This window comes from Ambystoma mexicanum, chromosome 4p, assembly GCF_040938575.1.
Source record: "Ambystoma mexicanum isolate Mex_15411 chromosome 4p, UKY_AmexF1_1, whole genome shotgun sequence".
Classification (NCBI taxonomy): domain Eukaryota; kingdom Metazoa; phylum Chordata; class Amphibia; order Caudata; family Ambystomatidae; genus Ambystoma; species Ambystoma mexicanum.
Genome location: NC_090927.1, coordinates 98,884,945 through 98,899,384, shown reverse-complemented (window position 1 = coordinate 98,899,384; position 14,440 = coordinate 98,884,945).

The following is a 14,440-nucleotide window of genomic DNA, read 5'->3' as shown; positions in this document are numbered from 1 at the left end:
GTATAGGTTTGGACACTCAGGGCCCGATTCTGACCCTGGTCTTAAGTACCGAAAAGGTCGATAAAAAGGTTAACAACCTTTTCGGTACTTAAGACCTATTCTGAAGGTGGCCCATTCTTCCAAAGTTGCTAGGAATGCGCCACTTTCGGAATACATGTGGTGGTTGCTAGGATGGGTTGGAAACCAACCTAGCAACCACACATTCGTTACCTAGCTTTTTAGAAAGGTATTCTTGTGGTACTCCTCCAGTTTTCTATGTGCACTAATATCACCCACATATACGGTACCATGTTGGTGCCGTTATACTGGAGGGGTTGCACAAGAAGCCTTGTTTGGTGTTTATGAAAGTGTTCATAAACATAGAACCATGTATTGTATATGAATACTTTCATATACACCAAAGCAAGCAGCTTCAATGTTACAATCTGCAACATTGAGGCTGCTTACATTGGTGTATAGGAAAGTGTTCATATACGCCTGTGTTTGCGGCAGCATTTTTTAAAAATAACAAATATGTCGTTATTTCACAAAAATGCTGCTGAAGATTTCAGGATTGCGCCCGTTATTACTAAAACAGGTGCAATCCTAGTATTGTACGATTTTACCGAATTTAAAAGTCTGAATGCACCAAAAGTCAGCAAATGCATACCACCAAAGGTTCGAACACCAAAAGTTCGAACCTTTGGTGGTATGCAATTACAGTACGTAAAAAAAAAAAAGACTGCAGGGGCTGCTTTGTGTCCCCCGCAACACCCTGCTCACTATACTATACAGTATATACACTATATATACAGTATAGTGAGTGGCGGTTGCGGGGGCCACCCTCGCAGCACACCCGACAAAAAAAAAAAACTGGGGCTGAGGGGTGTCCCCCGCAACACCCCGCTCACTATACTTTGGGTTGCAGGGGAAACCCCTGCAACTGGCCGGAAAAAAAAAAAAGAAAGAAAAGGACCCTGCAGTGCCGGTCCTCAATCACGGAAGTGAAAGGGAACTGCCACTGCAGGGACACAAGGGCCCTCATTACGACCCTGGCGGAGATCCATGGTGCAATTTGCACCATGGACCATGGCGCAAAGCTGCCAACACCGCCATGGGGGTTGGCGGATTTACCGCCCCATTCCGACCTTGGCGGGGCGGTAAATCCCCAATCCCCATTTTGCCCTTCCCCATTCCCATTCTTGCCCCATAGGGTATAATGGGAGTGGGGAAGGCGTTAATTACGCCACCGTAAATTACGGTGGCGTAATTAACATCAAGGTCCCGTAGCGCCATGGATTTTTCCGCCCGGAAAAAGCAGGCGGAAAAAGGCTCCATGGCGCTACGGGAACTCGTAGTAAGGCGGAAGGGTACGCCATGATTTCCGCTGGCGTAAACCCTCTCCGCCAGGGTCGTAATGAGGGCCAAGGTGTCTTAGAAGGTAAGTAGGGTTTGGTTATGTTGGGGGTGTGACTGGGGGTGTGTTGATTGTGTGGGTGTGTTGTGGGTGGGGGTGTCGGTATGTAGGGTTTTGAAATGTATGTTCGCATGGGAAATGAACAAACCTTTTGTGGCGTGTACATTTCCCATGCAAACTTTTCTGTCGCGGGAAAAACAGCCGATGGTCCGATCACGCAGATCCGCAATCCTGAAGGTGCAATGTCGTGCACTACGAGGACACCCTGGCACTATTGAGAATACTGGTGGAGCCTGGGCGTCCTCATTTGGCGCAGTGAATCGTGCTCTTTAGCACGTTCACTCTGCCAAGTTATGAATCGGGCCCTCAGTTGAGTTATATAATTGGTGTGTCTAGGTGCAAAGGATTTAATAGACATGTCTGTCTTGTTCAACTTGTATCATGAACAACATTTCAAGTAAATGACACTGGAAAGCCTAATCGTTAAAAGCATTTGAATGGTCACTTAGGTTTCCAATAGATGACAGGGACATCATTTAGGGGTCAGAGGGTCCGCACTTGCGACCCATGAGGTCTCCCTTGCTACCGCTGCGGTCTCCCTTGCTACACCTAAAAAATAAATAAATATAAAACAAAAATATTTAAAAAATGGAAGCTCCTGGGTTCTGGCCAGCGCCATGTGGCTTTTTGTTTCTGGAGTGCTTGGCTTTCTTGTTCAGGCCTCTTAAAAAATGACACGGGTGCACGACGGGTGTAACACTTTGAGGAGTGACCCTAAATAAGAAAGAATAGGAATAACAAATAATGTGTCTTTCTGGAATTTTCTACAGTAATTGCTAGACTCATTTCACACTTCAGGTGGTGAGTCACTGATTAAGTCTGTTCATGAACATCTCAACTCAGCCTTTCATCCTGACGAGGTTGATACATGAGTACCAACACAGATTGGGTGATATTGTATGTGTATTTGTTCTACACATCAGTATCATTTGGTCTCGGATGTCTCCTTGCATTCACAGTAGTTTGGTCATATGGGCGTATACACACTAATATTAATAATACACATGGAGATCCATTCTTGTATGAAATGTTTATCACTTTACAGTGATATTAGTGTACTTAGGAACAGTGCTATGTGATGCCACTTCCTGTTTTGTCAAGGGGTGAAAGGTCGTGTTCAATCACGTCCCATGATGTCACTCCGGAGTGAGGGTCATCGGAGGTCAAAGGTCGTGCTTTGTCACTTCCGCTCCCCCTGGCATTTTGGTGAAATGACGTCCCTGGTAGTTGAATGTTTTTCATCTGAATGTCGAGGGAATGTTATCCGCGGTCCTGGTGTAGGCTGGTGTGTAATGCAGAGGTAGTGCTTTCACGCCTCGCTGGTGGTATCTCCATAGGTGCTGGGTATTGTGTGTCTAAGCTTGTGCATGCTTCTACGGGGGCCATGCCCATTGGATTGGGCCACTGCATACCAGCGATGTGAGTTTCTTCTCCTTTGAGGTGCCCTTTGCAGGGACCTTGCCTTCCTCCTGTAATATTTTCCTCGTCATCGCAGACTCCTCACGTCCCAACACGGCTCTGTCCAGGAGCTTCAGCTGCTTGCCCTCCACGTGGAACCTCTGGGTCCCCATTTAGATATTGGTACCGTGTACGGATCAGATCAGCTCTCAGGAAATGCTGTGCTCAGACTCGGGCTAGCAGCAATGGCGACCCTCTGATTCTCCCTCTGGCTTCTAAGCGCTACATGCCCCATTGGCCGGTCACCAGCAGTTCCAGCATACACATTCCTTACTTACTTCTGTTTGAAGTCATGCCATTCTGTCACCTTAAGGGTTTTGATCATCCCGTGACATAGGGAAGGCATTGTGCTACACAGTGTGAATGACCCCTGGGCTGTAGCTCCCGGCAGTCAGGATGATGTGAACGTGTGAGGGAGGACAGCGTAAGGTGAGCAGTTTTTTTTACAGAAGCTTCTGCTGTGGGCTAGTCAGCTGTGGGGTGGGGGGGCTTACCGAGAAAGGGAGCCCCTCAAGAGTATAGCTACAGGGTCTAGCTACTATTCATCCCCAACACTAAGACTATTCCTGCATTGACCAAAGTAAACAAATAGACTGGGACTGTGCAGCCAGACAATCCTGCATGCTGGCATAGAGGAGTAGACGAAATGCTGTATGCTAATGACGTGTCCTGGCACTCGCCTCCACAAAACTGATCGGCTGTCTGAAACACTTCACAAATACCAATTATACTTGTTCTGTTATAACGTGCTTAATGCCAGAGACTAGTTTCTAAGCGCGGGTTCGGGATTCGAAGACAAAATCGTTGCCCCTGAGCTCTCCCTCCTCACCAATATAGCACATGATAACACATTTAGAGCAAGGCTTTATTCAGGAATCATGCTCGCGAGCAGGCGCTCGAACACGTAGCTAAAAAAACTCAAAAGCCTCAGCAGTTTAGGTGCCAGCATACTGTGCACTGAATGCATTAACTCGAGCAGAGCACCATGCTTACAGCATATCCTGTGGCACTGCATGAGTTAAGTGCACCATAATGTAAGACTGTCTTTAGTTCAAAAGTAGATTTGACAAGGCTTAACTGACCTGACCAAAAAGCACAGGGCATTAATACAAAAGAAAATATGCCCAGTGGTGTTTACTGTAACAAGTTGTTTAAGGTTTCACCCAATTAATTGAGGGCTTCATTAGGATACAACTGTGGTTACCAGTTGATTGAGGGGTTCACCAGAGAAGCGCTCCGACTCTGGGTCCACCGTATGAGGAGCTAGAATGCCCAGGTCTTTGAAGGCTGTGTGTCTCTGCGACTCGAATGACGGTTCAGGGTTCAGGTGCTTTGATGCGCACTGAATGACAGAACACGCCTAATGCAATAATGATAGATAGTGGGCCTCATTACGAGCTTGCCGGTCCGGATACAACGGTAGCGGTAAGCTTGCCTGTACCATTGTATCCGGACCGGCAAACTCTGAGTTGTGCTCGAGGATGCCTTTCATACCGCGAGGTTTGACCTGTTGGAATGAAAGGCACCCGCGAGCACAGCATGTCGGTGGCACACGGTGCCTGTGTATACGGCTCTGGGCTCAATGGGAATGGGGAAGAATTTTTTCTGGCGCCCAGGAATGGCTAAATACCGTGTCCGCCAAGGTCGTAATCACCTGGTAAATGCCCATTTCTGGGCGCTGGAAAAAAATTAATACCGGCGGTAGCCTCGTAATGAGGCCCATTGTCTTACACAGCTGTATTGGTTATACATTAGAGATACATTGAGGTCAAAACAGTGGTGAAATGTATACAGCAACATGCCCTCATGCCTCTTCTAAGTGGATTACCGTGATTTAAACAAATCAGAAATGTTCCTTACTTTCCTGTGGGAGACAAACCTCCTTGTGTGCCGCCGTCTCCTGCATGTCTCTGCGACACCGGTTCCCTTCACTTCTGTGCATGGGTCCTCACCTTTATTTGTATTTGTTTAACTTTATTATAGCCTGATGCCTTTATAATGAACAAGGGTGCGGGGGACACCCCTGCACTCACTGCTCCCTTTGTTCACTATAACGGCAACAAATGGTACATTTGTTCAACATTTTCAGCTGTTTGTTTTTTTCGTACAGACGAAATTCGAACACATTTACCATTCCTTTTTTTTTTCTTTTCGAACAGATCTGCGGATACCCTTTCAAGTACACTAGGGTCAAGTCTGATCTCTAGGTTCTCCCCGAAAACCACCTGTCCATTGAATGGCAAGGTCCCGAGGACCCCGACGCTCAGAGGATATGCCCCTACGGCCCAACTATCAACAATACACACATTTAAATGACATAAATGTGGGGGAGGGTCAATCTTTTGATATGGAGGCGTCAAAGCTTTGGAACTCTTCACCGTTTCTGCTGTGTGCTAGACATGGCCATTGGGCGTTTAGATGCTATCTAAAAGCCTAGCACTTCCCAACATCATTGGCCCGGATAGGCTGCTAGGCCTTAAGCCTTTCCTAGTGCCTTGATGCCTTCGGTGAGGCAAATTGTTGTGCTACACAGAATTATACCTACCCAGTGGTGGAAATGGAAAACATTTCATGGGGGATCCCACAAGGGCCGGGGTGGGGGCGGAGTTTGGGGGGTGGTGCCAGAGGCGGCGGGTTTAGGGGGCAGAGCTGGCAGTTGACCTCCGATCAAATAATAGTTTAAAACAGCGCTATTTCTTTCATGCTGCTTCTTTTACAAACTATCAATGCCACTTCAAACCACTTCCATGGCACTGGTGATGAGTTACTTCACTGTGCGGATAATAGTTTTGACTCGTGTTGTTAAGTAAATATTCTTTAAAATGCATACTTTTTCATCCCATTTTATTAAAAAAAACTCCCCCTTGGGTGCTATACAAACAGGGTGATTTCTCTTCACCATAAACAACGTTTTCTTTTACTTGAACCACACCCGGCATGGCTCCTGCAGCTCCCCTCTGAAAGCAGTTGTGAACTGGGGTGACCAACCCAGCCCTTTAAGACTAGCAATACTTAAAGATGGATGGTGATGAAGAATACACTCAAACATCGATAATAAAAACGAAGTTGGCTCAGGAAGTTGGCAAAGTTCAACTGTTTTATTGTCAATTATCTAAAACAGGGAGCACAACGGACATCGTGCGACGTCGCACAAGCAAGCTCAAACATAATATGAAAAAACAGCATTCTTATACTAAAAATGTGTCATTGCTGACGTCAATCTACGTGGCAAACTACAAAAACCTACTTGGGGATGTGATAGGTTTACAGGGAACCTCTAGGTTTACGGTCCATACTGATCAGGGAAGGTGATTGGGCCTCTAACATCAGGTGAGCAACTAAGCCCTCCTCTAGTGCAGGTCATCATGAACGTCATCACATACACGGCGTCTGATTGGTAACACAAACTATAGGGCTTTCTATTAAAATTGGTTGGCACCCTTGAACCCCTCTGTAATATTCCACATGCCTAAGCAGCACACAGGCTGGCACCCAGGTGCTTGGTGGGCTGGTCAGAACCATAGCTTCCCACCTAATTAGCCTACTATCCATCATCACTCTGCTGTCTGCCACTCAATTTGCTCTTTGAAGAACAGCCTTGAGTTTGTTCTCTGTGATCGAGAATTTGAGGGAGTACAGGCATCCCCTGCCTCCCACTTTCGATTCGGCTCAGTCCAGTGTCTATTTCCATCTGACCATGTGACTGCAGACCATGATTTCAGAGAATTTTGCTGTATTAAACTCGGTTAAATGAAGAGCCTCTGACGTCTTCAATGTTTTCCTACATCACCTCAACAGGAGTATGTTCTTTTCACATGTTAATTGTAGCTTCTCTAAGAACCTCCTGTTTCATGGTGGCCTTGACTTCTTTGAATTTAATTGATATTTTATTTATGTAGCGCTCGCACACAAGTGTTTCAGAGCACGACAAGGCATTATTCATTATAAAAACACATGAAATTCATGATCTGCGTTGAGGCCCCGAGTTGTCAATCTACACTTACAAATTAATCTAGTCTCCAGTTGTCTCAATCGTAGTTCATGATTCCCACCTCTTTGTGAAATACTTGCTTGTACCTTACCAGTGAATCGAATAGCCTGTTTGTTATCCATTTGGTGCTTTTCCTGACAATGAATTTCCAAAGGATATTTACTCTCACAATTAGATATGGATGACAAATGTTCTCTAATCCGAGTTTTCAACAGTCTAATGGTGCTTCCAATGTAACGCAGTCCACAGATACAGGTTATACAGTAAACTAAACATTTCGTATTGCAGTTAATAAATGAATTAATCATGTGTTTCCCCAATGTTCCAAAGTCTAACGCTGATGTTTCTAATGTATATGCACTCATATTGCAATTACCACACTTACAAAAACCATTTGGACAACCGAGAGATAACCAAGTGCTACTACTCTTTTGGTTTTGCATGTGTGATGGGCACAGAATATTTTTAATTGTTGGGGCTCTGCTAAAGATGATCCCAGATTTTGGTTCAAGCCACTTAGGGAGATTTTGATCCAGGTGTATCAAGTGTCAATGGCGCTTCAATATTGTATAGATGTTATTACTGTCAGCATTAAATCTGGTTATCAATCTAATTTGATTAGGTTGTTTTTGATGTTTGAAGCGAGGAGTCAGAAGGCCAGCTCTCATCAACTTTGTAACATCTATTTCTGCTTTGTTAAGAATTGGAGGCTTGTAACCTCTATTTTTAAATTTCTGATTAATTAATATATTTTTGTCCTCAAAATCAGAAACAGCTGAACAATTACGCTTAGCCTGAATATATTCACCTTTTGGAATATTTTCAATTACTGACTTTTTGTGACAACTTGATGTGTGCAGTACAGCATTCACAATAGTAGGTTTACGGTACGTTTTGGTCTTGAAACCATCTGTATACACTGAAATCGTTAAATCTAGAAAGTCAATTGAGGATTCACTCCACTGAAGTGTAAATGTCAAACCCCATGCGTTATTATTCAAATAATGAACAAATAGTAATAGGTTGTCAACCGTATAAAACCAAATCATAAAAACATCATCAATGAACCGTTTCCAGATATAAATCATAGGAAAAAAATGTTTGGTTAGTGAAGGCATATTGTTGCTCAAATTGATGCATAAAAATATTAGCCACTGATGGCACGCAACTAGCCCACATAGCAATACCAATGAGCTGTTTAAAGTAAATGTTATTGAAAAGAAAAACTTTATTTTGAAGTGCAAAAATCAATAGTTCTTTTATTATTTCGAAATGCAAAAGATAGGAAGCTGATTGTTGTCTAAAGATATAGTTAACACTTTCAATAGCTCTGTTGTAGTCGATTGACGTATATAACGCCTTAACATCAAGTGTAACTAAGATTAGATTTGGACAATAGTTCAATTACTCCAGTATCAACAAAATATGCATAGTGTCACGTATATAGGTTGGTGTTGTAGACACTAATGGTGTCTGGCATTCATTAACACAAATCAATATTGGTTCCATAAGCCCATCTTGGCCACTAATGATAGGTCTCCCCTCTGGTATTTTATCAAAGGCCTTGTGAATCTTAGGAAGATAATAAGCAGTCGGAGTAGTTGGGCGGTCAACCATAAGATAAAGTTTTTCAACATCAGAAATAACCCCTTTTCTATGCCATTTGTCTATGAGCATCTTGAGTTCTTGGTTCAAAGTAGGCAGTGGATTAGATTTAAGAATCTCATAGCAACCGATCGTATTAAGGTCACATAGTCCCATCTCAATGTAATCTTGCCTATCCATAATTACAACATTGCCACCTTTGTCCGCTTCTTTAATAATCAATGTGTCATTTGAGGCCAAATTCTGTAAGGCTATCATTTCTGAACGTGGAAGATTAGAATTGAAGGTGTTATGTTGTAAATTGTCTGCCAAAGTCTGGATATCATTAGTTACAGCACAATGGAAGGTGTCGATAATTTTATCCTCTGAAAAAATAGGCGTAAACTTGGATTGCTTGTGAAATTCTTTAATTTTTAAGTTTTGTTGCTGAATATCTAAATCCTGCAAAGTATCCATTATATTCTGGTCCCTCTCAGCCGCAGCATCGTCTAGGGACATGAGTATATGGGTTCTCATCATTCTCTGTAAAGATACTTCGGATGGTTCTGGAATCTTAGTCTTGGTTGATTTTTTTTTAATTTGTGTGGTAAAGTATTTTTTTAATTTTAGTTTTCTCGTAAACTTAAAGAGATCAATTTGAATCTGTACCAGGTCATTTGTACCTGATCGTGCAAATGAAAGTCCCTTATTCAGGACAGAATGCTCAGCTGGCGAGAGCTGATGCTGGCTCAAATTATAGAATAAGTTTATTTGTTCTGGTTCTTTTGAGCTTTCTGATAAGAGGCTCTGGTCAATTGAGATCCTGTTGGTGCAGCGTTTCCTACACCTATGTTTGCCACCCCTTGTGCCCCTTGGTTTGCGACAGGTATTGCAATATTTGGACCTGATGGACGTCGGAATCTGACCTGTTTGCGTATTGGTTCTTGTCGATTGCCTTTTTTGAATCGTCTGATTTGATCTAAAAAAAAAGAGGGCCTGATGATTGTCCTGATATTGGGAGTTCATGGGGTACCTCTTCTTCTTCATCATCATCATTGGTTTGTGCATTATTAGGCTCTAGAGGTTCTACTGTTGAAATAGTATCTGTTTTATCAGAATCACTGTCAATATCAGAGCTTGCAGCTGATGAGGCTAAACTGCTGCTGCGTGATCTCGACACATCATCAAATTTCGGTTTATATGTGTAAACACGGTTATCTCTGTAGTCTCTGTCATCGCGTAAACATTTTCTTGATTTCCTTATTTTCACCTCATCCTGATGCTTTCTTAGTATGTTATACATGGTCATCACATGTTTATCAATTGTTGCACTAGGTGCATCAAATAATTCTATTTCATTTTTCAACTCATCAGTTTGATTAACTATACGCGCGTGTGCCCTTTCCGCATGTTCTATGAGTAGTTTCATCATATTGTTGGAGCTTGAGGTCAGATTCGCTTCCCATTCTAAAGCTAAGTCACTGTCTAGAGGATCCTCAAAGCCGGGTAAGATAAGAATTCTCAGTCCTCTCAGTATTTTATTTTCTGATAGATATTGCTTGAGTGTGGTTTTCTCCCAGAATGTATTTATTTCCTTGATACTTAATCTTTCCAATTTGATAAAGCTGGATCTTAGGTCCCCTTTTTGATTATAAAGTCTTTTAAACGGATTGAGGGTTGACCCTCTTAGAGCAAACAATGCTTTAATATCCTCATCCCTAGTGAGAATATATTCGGCTGCTTCTGCCATAATTTCCGAACTCTACCGTGCAGCAGCTAATCGTCTGAAGCTTATGTAGAAAAAAAGAAGCTATTTTGGCAAAAAAGAACAGAGACCTCCAGCGCTGGAGGTCTCTGTTCTTTTTTGCCCGAATAGCTTCTTTTTTTTTAATTAATTGTGCCCGGAAGTAAGGAAGGGTGAACTGAGTGCGCATCCTGCACTACCAAGTTGGCGGCATCCTAGAGATTGTGCGAGGCATCACAGCTCGGAAATGGTGGGTCATGGAGGAGTGCAGGGGGCAGTTTGACTTCCAGCGCAAGCAGCGTTTATTATGTGTGTGACACTTGGCGGTATCTTGAGAATCAACCTGCTTGCAGTGATGGTTGGGGGCGAGGAGCTCTTGCCTGCTCTACAGTCTAGTGTGAATGGTGATGTCAGGAGGGTCACTGAGGTTGTCGGCGATTCCTTGGAACGTTGGTGTCCGTTCCAACTACCCCGTTGTAGATTCATGCAGTGTGTCTAACGGGTGTGTATTATGGGGTGCTGTTGACCCCAGGGCTACTAACTGGTGTATGATGTATCTGAGTGGTGGCATGGCTTGGGTAGGGTTTTGTTTTCTTTTAATTGAGTTGAATCGCAGGTTTAGGGTCACACTCTGTTGTACTTACCTGTGATTTTAGGGCAATTCAATTTTATTTTCCATCTGGTTGCCAGAGATCTTCCTTGTTGTAGTTGTTGTGTTGGGTTGAGGCCTGACTGTTGTTGACCCAGTTTGGAAATGCCGCCAAACTGCGATTGGTGTATAGTTACAGGATCAGAGCGGAGCCCACTAGCTCCCACCACCCAGGCTACATCTTGTCAACTGCCCTGGGTGGGACACTCACCACACATCATTCTACTCAATCATACCCAAACATTCCCTTAGTGACATCATACCTCATGCACTCAGCATAAATGCAGGAAGATTACTAGCAACCCTAACACCTCCCTTTCTTCAGCCACACTCATACAGAACTAGGAACCTTAACACCAGCCTTTAAGAATACTTGTCCCTAGTAACGTTGCAGCGACTGTACAAATGTAAAATGACTTGATATCTTCTTCATTATATTCTGTAGCATGAGCATCTTCATCTCGAGCCCGGAATGTTGCTCATCTTAAACACATCCTTTTTCTTCTATAGAATGCTTATACTCTTCAATCTCTTTGTCATGATGCCTACCTCCAAGGAGCCAGACCAGGCCCAGCTACCCCAGAGGCAGACATCATGTCCCCGAGGGAAGTCTCAGCAGCCCCAAATAGGGTCCCTTTGGACTCAGTCCTGGCGCATTTGGTGCCAGGCTCATATTGGACAACAGTCCTGGTGCCATAGGCGCCAGGCTCATAAAAGATGACTTTGTGTAGAAAGGTGCTTGGTGTAAACTTACCTGATGCAGACCATGCTGCAACATCCAGGCCATCTGGCTGAATGGGACTACTTTATCTTTGGGGACTACTTAACCACACGGGTGTGGCCGGAGGAAGAATACATACCTGAGAGGAAGGATACATACCTGGAACTACTTTGAAGGCTATTTAAGCCACGCCCAAGCAGCAACTCACGCTTCGCGTTGTTCTGCATCTAGCAGCTGGACGCTCACCGTGTCTGCTCCTGCATCCTGACTTCTGCCACGCCCGCTAGCATCCTGGAACACCTGCAAAGGGAGAAGAGAAGAGAATAGAAGAAAGAAGAGTCCTTACCTGCTAAATCCGCATCCCGGAGACATTTCGCCGACGATCCTGAAAAGGAAGACATTCATTTTAAAAGCACATCGCATCGATCGCTGCAGCGCCGCATTCCTCTCACCTTTACTGGGCGCCTCCATGTTCATCAGCGACCATCTGGATCCGCAGCCACATTTCAGCTCCTAGGGAGAAAAAGACAAAAACAAAGGTGGGCTAGGGAAGAGAATAAGAAAACCTTAATTTTCCATCATAAGACTTACCTGTTGGGTCATTCCCACTTCATTTCGGGTCGGTGCCGCATCCTGGCATTTCCGGACCCGGCCCCTAAGGGGAAAAAAGAGACATCAGCGTTAGTGAGCGAATGCTAAGACATTACCTGAACGCTCATTAAAGACTTACCTGATATCTACTGGAACTGAACCTCTCACTTCGGGTCGGTGCCATATCTCCGGCATTTCCGAACCCCGGCCCCTATGGGGAAAAAAGACACAAGGATTAGTGCATTAATGCAAGGACACTAAAGGAATCTCTCATCAAACAACTCACCTGAGTTCCCTTCGTCGGTTCCATTGCTCATCTCGGAATCTTTGTTCTGCACCTGAAATAGAGACAACGGACAATTATTATTTCGGGCTCATACTTGTAAACAGAATTCTCACAGTATTTTACCGGTAAGGTCAAGCAAACTTGAACTCTCTACAATCCAAGATCCAGTGAAGTAACTGGATTACAACACGCCCCTGCATCAGAAGCAGGATGGAGAGCTCGTACTTTCAGACCCTAAGGTGAGACTTCACGGAGAATCGCAGAAGGGTTTCGGAGGGTGAGAAGGGAGTGGGAGGCTTACACATCATCCCGCAGATTGTTAATACTCCCTTTTCACACACAGAAGGATAATTCTGCGAGCCAGACAAGCCAGATTTGAGGGTCCGGTCCTGTCCATCTTCCGAGTCCTGCACTTCACCATAGAAGAGGCAACAGCACTCCAAACCAGGCCTGCGCCTCCGTGGGAGTCAGGTGAGCGTAACACTCTTCTTATGAGTATGTCACCTCTGCTCTGTATGACGTCACCAAGCTACACTTTTGCTCGTTTTTCTCACTTCCTCCGGGATTTCATTCAAATGGCCATCATATTGTCATGTATGCATGTATGGCTTTCTCAATGGGAACCTTACTTCCAAGAATCTTTTCGGTACAGGTATTCTCACTGGTACTGCACATGTCTCTCACTCTGGCTCCCAACATATAGGCAGCATGGGAGAGGAGCTTTGGGTGAGGGTACTTGGCTCAGCCTTTACAGTTGGGTGGCTGCATCGTGTGTGATAGTTTCAATGTTAATAGGGGTATTTATGTATTCATGCAATGTTTGTCGAATACCTGTGTATTTATGCAAATCTGTATATTTATTTATTTATGCAATGTCTGTCGAATACATGGTATCCGACAAACATTGCATAAATAAATGAATAACCCTGGTCCATGTATCTGACAAACATTTCATACATAAATAAATAAACCAGGTCGTGGCTGAGGACTGGGTCTGGCTGAGGACTGTAACTTCCTCTTCTGACCCCATGCACAGGGTCACCAGAGGAAGTTACAGTTTGCTCGCAGGCGCTCTTTTTCTCCCCCCCCCCGACCCAGCACAGAGCATGGGTTTGGGGTGGCTGACTCTTGCCGGATCCCTAGATCCGGCTACACATCTGGTGCGGATCTCGAATCCGGCGATAGCCAGCCCAATCGCCAGCGTTATACCTACATAACTAGTGGACACTCCTCTGCCGGAGGCATGGCATCCTCTGGACTGGTCTTCTATCCCCAGTCACACAGAACTTGATCGGAATAAAAGCATTTTGTTGTTGTTGGCTGAACGTTTACTAATCCCTTTGCTATCCTCAGGTCCTCTCTGGGAAACACCACCACCACCCTTATGGGGATCTATGTGCTTTCATCACCCGTTTTTGTTTCAATGGGGTTTTGTCTGACAGTTTTTTGGCCGAAAAAACTTATCAACATTATTATTTTGGGGCGTTATCCCCTGCACCCTCAAAGACCTCCAGACGCTCCTGTGATCTTGGACGGGGGCGATGACATGTTGCAGCTGCTTCCTGAGTTGGACCGTTTTATAGTTCTGTGACGAGCTAGATCTTATTAAAGACTTGAGTGCATGTTTAGTGATGCCCCCTCACCTGTGCTGCACATCAGTGGTACACTCACCCTCCAAAAGGAAAGCCTCCCCCCGGTTCATGCATATGCACGCCTTCCCACTGTGGTGGTTGCTAGGTATTATATAGGATGGAGGCAGATGGAGAGAAGACAGAGCGCAACTCCTGTTTGCATCCGATGCATGGTGTTGCTCCGGTAATTACCCCATTCTCCTTGCCGTGGACTTTGATATTGGGTTCAAAGGAAATCATTCACCTGGGCTTTGTATGCCTGGTGCTTCCTCTCCCAGGAATGGGTGCATATCTCTGGCTTTATCCCGGAGGTGCCACAGTGGTGTGAG